Source organism: Canis lupus, chromosome 20, assembly GCF_011100685.1.
Source record: "Canis lupus familiaris isolate Mischka breed German Shepherd chromosome 20, alternate assembly UU_Cfam_GSD_1.0, whole genome shotgun sequence".
Lineage (NCBI taxonomy): Eukaryota > Metazoa > Chordata > Mammalia > Carnivora > Canidae > Canis > Canis lupus.
This window is the reverse complement of record NC_049241.1, coordinates 32,240,772-32,247,243: the sequence shown is the minus strand read 5'-3', so window position 1 is coordinate 32,247,243 and position 6,472 is coordinate 32,240,772. Positions and strand designations below refer to the sequence as shown.

General features: G+C 47.1%; 1 pseudogene; it reads right to left on the bottom strand.

Annotated features, from left to right (window-relative positions):
- Window positions 1-1,224: 1,224 nt before the first annotated feature.
- On the bottom strand, window positions 1,225-4,500 carry LOC111091413 (annotated as a pseudogene).
- Window positions 4,501-6,472: the final 1,972 nt, after the last annotated feature.

Sequence of the window (6,472 nt, the reverse complement as noted above, 5' to 3'; positions counted from 1 at the left end):
CCCTTTTCCTTCTCTGGCCACAGTACTTAGCACAATGCCTGCCACACTGTCATCCCTCTGTAAACATGTGCTGATCAAGCAGTGACTTACATTATCTCTCCACCTGGTCTGTAAGCTCCTTGAAAGAAAGATAATATCATAGTCTCTTTGAATCCTCAGTCCCTAACAGTGCCTGGTACATAGGGGGTGCTCAAGTGAATGACCAAGTTTACATCCTAGGGAACACCTGAAATGCTTTGTCTGGGATCAGAAATGACCCACAGCAGGACTAACAAGCAGGACATTACAGACGGTGGGTATTAATGAATCTCTAGTTACTATTTCATGGGATTAGCTCTTGTCACTGCCTGTGTGAATTGTCTATTGTTGCATAACAAATTACCACATACTTAATGGGTTAAAACAACAAATAGTATCTCAAAGTTTCTGTGCATTGGATCTGGGCACATTTTAACTGGGTCTTCCACTCAGTGTCTTACAAGATTGTAATCAAGTGGGTATTTTTTTTTTTTTTTTGGTTGCATTCTCATCTGGAGCCTCAGTTGGGGAAGAACCCGCTTCCAAGCTCATTCGTGTGCTGTGGCTGAAGTTGTCGCCTATTTCCTTGAGGTTATGTGACTAAAGGCCCCAGGTGTTTGCTGGCTGTGGCCTGGAGGCTGTTCTCAGGTCCTAGGGAATGTTCACAGTTCCTTACTATATGGGCTTCTTCACCATAGTACTTCATCAAGCCAGTGTGGAGAATCTCTTGCCTTGAGGGGGGTGAAGTCTCTGTTTTTAGGCCATTTGTGCAGTTAAAGTAGACCCACTGAGGATAATACATCCTTTGATGAACTCAAATTGATTTAGGATCTCAAATCAGCAAATTCCCTTCATATCTTCCATATTCTTTTGGTTAGAAACAAGTCACGGTTTCCATCCACATTGGGAGAGAACTATACAAGATATGAATACCAGGAGGTGGAGGTCATTGGAGGTCACCATAGGCTCTGTTGGCTACACTGCTTTGTATCCCTGTCCCCAACCCCACCGTGAGATATGGCTTTAGTTCTTGAGAAGAGTCAGTCAGTAATCCCTGCATTCTCCTGTTTTATTTTAATTAATTAATTAATTAATTAATTAAAGATAGAAACATAATTTTTATTGACAAGTTAGGGCCACAACAGACAGCTTCCACAACAGAAATAAGACAGTCCCAAGACAACAGAGTTTAAAATCATAGACAGGTTAATACTCTTTACCCTCATCCTCTCCCTCAGCACTATCTGATCCAAACTCTTCATAATCCTTCTCTAAGGCAGCTGTGTCCTCACAGGCCTCAGAAAACTCTCCTTCCTCCATGCTGTTATCCACATACTAGTGAACAAAGGCATGCTCGGCACACATTAGGTCAAACTTGTGGTCCAGGCAATCCCAGGCCTCAGCAATGGCTGTGGTGTTGCTCAGCATGCACACAACTCTCTGTACTTTGGCCAGGTCTTCACCAGGTACCACAGTGGAAGACTGGCAATTAATGCCCACTTTTAAGCCAGTGGGACACCAGTCCACAAACTGGATGGTACACTTGGTCTTGATGGTGACAATGGCAGCATCGACATCTTTGGGAACCATGTTGCCATGGTACAACAGGCAGCAGGCCATATATTTACCATGACAAGGGTCACACTTCACCATCTGGTTGGCTGGTTCAAAGCACGCATTGGTGATCTCTGCTACAGTAAGCTGTTCATGGTAGGCTTTCTCAGCAGAGATGACAGGGGCATATGTGGCCAGAGGAAAGTGGATGCAGGGATAGGGCACCAGTTTCATGTGGAATTCCATCAGAGCAATATTCAGGGCTCCGTCAAATCTGAGGGAAGCAGTGATGGAAAACACAGTCTGGCTAATAAGGTAGTTAAGGTTGGTGCAGGTTGGGTGTTCAATAGTGACGTTTCTATGACAGATGTCATGGATAGCCTTGTTGTCTATTGTGAAGGCACAGTCAGAGTGCTCCAGGGTGTGTGGGTAGTGAGGATGGAGTTGTAGGGCTCGAATCCAGCTATAGAAATCTGGGGGCCTGGCTAAATGGAGAACTCCAGCTTGGACTTCTTGCCATGTTTGACAGAGAGATGTTCCATCAGCAGGGTGTTAAGCCTGGGACCAGTTCCCACTCCAAAAGCTGTGGAAAACCAAAAAGCCTTGAAGAACCAAGTGCTGGTCAACCAAGCTTCCTAATTTGGCCCAAGACAAGATCAATGATCTTGTCAATGGTGTAATGCCCTTGGGCATAGTTATTGGCAGTATCTTCCTTGCTTGTGATGAGCTACTCAGGGTGGAAGAGCCTGAGTAGGTGCCAGTGCAAACTTCATCAATGACCGTGGGTTCCAGGTCTACAAACCCTTCCCTGGGCACATGCTTGCCAGCCCCTGTATCACTGAAGAAGGTGTTGAAGGAGTCATCTCCTCCCCCAATGGTTTTGTCACTTGGCATCTGGCCATTGGGCTGAATGCCATGTTCTAGGCAACAGAGCTCCCAGCAGGCATTGCTGATCTAGACACCAACCTGTCTAATGTGGATGGAGATACACTCATGTATGACTGAGACTTATAGGGCTCCTTGGGAGTGGAGTAGGCGAAGGGACGGCAACAAGGTTCTCCCACTTGACAGACTACCAAGGAGTCTGGGGAAGAGGGCCATTCTCCTGTTTTAGAACATTTCCCTGTTGAGGTGGTTGATGTATGTGATTTTGGTATTTATTTATGCTGATGCGGAACACATAGGAGGAGCCAAATGGTTTCCTTGGTGCCAAGTCTAGTAAACTCCAATCCTTCTAAACCTCCAAGGAAGGTCCTGAGTGTTCTATGATGTCAGGAGGGCTCAGGGAAAGAAGAGACTGTCAAAAGCGATCATTTCAGGCTTAGAAGTGAAGGTCACAGTGACAGGAAAACTCTTCCCTTTGATTTTACTTTGGACTGTCATGGTGAAGAGAGAAACTTGTGAAATAATGCAATGGAAGAGGTGGGCCCATAAACTCCATTGAAATGCCCTCCCATATCAGCTGGGGGAGGAAACATCATCACCTTACTTCCATCTGGCCACTGGAGATGGCTTACAGCATCAGCGAGATCATCCGTCTTGTGAATTCCATTGGTTTGAATTTTTAAAAAAATATTTGATTTATTTATTTGACAGAGAGAATGAATAGGATGGAGAGCAAGGTGGAGAGGGAGAAGCAGGCTCCCCGCTGAGCAGTGAGCCCCAATGTGGGACTGATCCCAGGACCCTAGGGTCTTGACCTAAGCTGAAGGCAGTTCCTTAACTGACTGAGCCACCCACCAGTCGCCCTGGTTTGAATTTTTAATAGCAACACCCTCCAGCCTTAAGAAGGACCAGACCTTGAAAAAGGGGGTGTTGGTATGACTCACAACTACAGAATTTGGGGGGTTTGCCACTTTATCCAATGTTTCTGCAGTAAATACTTATTGGTCTCCAATTCTGTGCCTCCATGGGAGGCATGAGTAATAGGATAGAAACCAAGCTTGCCCTCCTGGAGTTTCCCACTTGCTAGAAAGTCAACGAAAGAGTCATACAACAAGATAAAGTGTAAAAAGTGCTATGAAAGAGACAAAGTGAAAAAAAGAAAAATACTATAGAGAATGCTGTTTTATTTTTTATTTTTTAAAAATATTTTATTCATTTGAGAGAGGGAGGTTGAGCACGAAGTGGTGGGGAGAGGCAGAGGGAGAGGGAGAAGCAGACTTCCCACTGAACAGGGAACCAGATTTGGGACTTGATCTCAGGACCCTGAGATCATGACCTACTCTGAAGGCAGACGCTTAACCATCTGAGTCACCCAGACACCCCAGAGGGGTTGTTTTAGGAGGTGTGGTCTTCAGGAGAAGCAACTTTACAGTTGAGATCTGAAGATAAGATGATCCCAGTCACTCCATTTTTTTTTTTTTTTTTTTATTCATGAGAGACGCACAGAGAGAGGCAGAGACACAGGCAGAGGGAGAAGCAGGCTCCATGCAGGGAGCCCGACGTGGGACTCGATCCCGGGTCTCCAGGATCACGCCCTGAGCTGAAGGTAGATGCTCAACCACTGAGCCACCCAGACGTCCCGACCCCAATCACTCCTAACGGGGGGAAGAACATTCTAGGAGTACCCCAGAGTATGCAAAGGTCCAGACTGGAAATGTTCTAAACATAGTGAGAAGGAGAGGAGTGCTAGGTGAGAGGGCAGGTGCCAGATAACGAAGATGTCTCTGGGAGACGGGATTGAGAGTATTTGGTCGATTGGAACTGGAGCATGAGGGAAAGGTAGCCATCAAGAACGGCTCTTGGCTATTCCCCCAAGAAGTGGGTGGCGCCAGATACTGAGATGGCTTTCCAACCCCTACATTCCCATTCCTGCAACCTTCCTTCGGTATAAACCAGTGATGTGCTGGTTAACAGGCTCCCTGCTCCTTTCGTGAAGAGCCCTGACTTGTAGCATTTGTGGATTTCTGTGCTGACTCTCGCCATGGCCAACCTTGAGCTACCAGCCAGCTTGCAAGAATCCTAAATATTTAATTTCTGAGCTGGTAGGAGCCCGTTCCAGCACACAGAGCCACCACCGGGTCACAGCACATTCTTCTCTAGGGAGCAATTCACCAGGTGGTAGCTTTGAGCCTCCTTCCCTTCTCCGACACCTCTATACCTGTTTCTTTATATTTTCCCACCGCCACCTGAGGTGGCAGCCACAAAGGAAAACATACCCCTTCACTGCTGACTGCTCCCAGGGAGCTGTTCCATAGGTTTAACGACAGTTGTCTAATTATGTCTTAGATGCTCATTCCAGAAAAAGCTGATAGATAAATTAGTGCAATTAATTGGTCTTTACAGAGCATTTAGGAAAACTCAGGCTGTCATAGAAGTCTTAATGTAGAGAGCACATCTAGCTGAACCTGTTGCGAATAGAGAGAAGCAGGAAGGAATCGTAGCCCAGGAGGAAGCAGAGGCTAGCTCCCGAATCTGAATCTGCCCTGCCAGGCCCTGCTCCTTGAATTCCCTGGGACGATGATCCTTTAACCTCAGTGTCAACATGTGCAGGTCAGACCCCTTCTGCTGAGGACACCACCATCGTCCTGGTATCTCAAGATCTTGGAGGGAAGTTTGACCCACCTCAAATACCATGTGGTGGTATTTCTCATGTCTGTTTCTTTATAGTCACACTCAATGCCACTCTCAGAACTTGAAGTCTCCAGCATCGGTCAGCTGGTCTCACTCCACTTTTAATCCATTCTCTGAACCATAGCCGCCCAGACTTCCTTCACGGCCTGCAGCACCCTGGGAGGCAGTCCTATCTCTCTAGCTTCCTCTCATGCCACCAGCTCCCCTGTGCTCCTGTTGCAGTCGGAGGAAGTCCTCAGCTCCTCCAAGTTCCCACGCTCTTGCCTTTTCACATTCTGTTTTCCCTGCATGGAACATTTCCTCCTATTGAATGAATCAGAATCAGTTACGTTATGTGGTGATAGTGAATTAAACCCTAAATTTCAGTCACTGAACTCATTTAAAGTTTATGTCTCATTCCTGTGAGGTGCAGTATGGATCGGGTGGTCCTTTCCCTCTGGAGAAGTGGCCTCTAAGTCACTGGTGCAAAGGAAAAGGAGGAGTCCCCGTCTTTTAACGGACTCAGCCTGGAAGTGCCACGGGTCACCTTCTCTTACCTTCTATTGGCAGAATTGGTCAGATGGCTCCAACCTAGCTGCAAGGGAGGCTGGGAAATTGTAGGAGAGCGCATGGGGTACTTGGTGCCACACCTTTCTCCTTTTCTGATCCATTATTCAGATCACCATGTCACTTTCTCTGGGAAGCCCTCCCTGACCTCCCAACACTGGGTCAAATTTCCCTTCCAGGTGTACCCTCTGCAAACCTTCAGCCTGGCACCTGTCCCCCTGAATGGTCCATCAGATGCCGATCCTTTGCTCAGCCATGAGCTCTGCAAGGCACGGGTCTGGTCTGTTTCTTACTTGGGGCTGCCCCCCCGCCCCCCCCCCCCCAGTGCCTAACAGGTCCTTGCCATACAGCGAGGCTCAGTGTATGACCCTGGAGCAGAGGGCCAGTCCTAACCCCAGCATTCAGGGCTCTCTACATTCTGCATGTACTTCTCTGTCTCTCTCACTCAGGTGCTCGGGGTTTTAGGTCTTTCATGCATACTATGGCACATAGGCCCTTGGGATTTCTGTCAGGTGGCTCTGAATCTGCTTGCCAGCTCTAGTTATGGGACCCTAAACAAATTACTTCACTACTCTGTGCCTCAGTGTCCTCATCCGTTGAATGGATTTTATTGTACCTATTTTTGCAGGGGCTTAATGAAAAAATGCTTTTATTTATTTATTTATTTTTTTAATTTATTTTTTATTGGTGTTCAATTTACTAACATACAGAATAACCCCCAGTGCCCGTCACCCATTCACTCCCACCCCCCGCCCTCCTCCCCTTCTACCACCCCTAG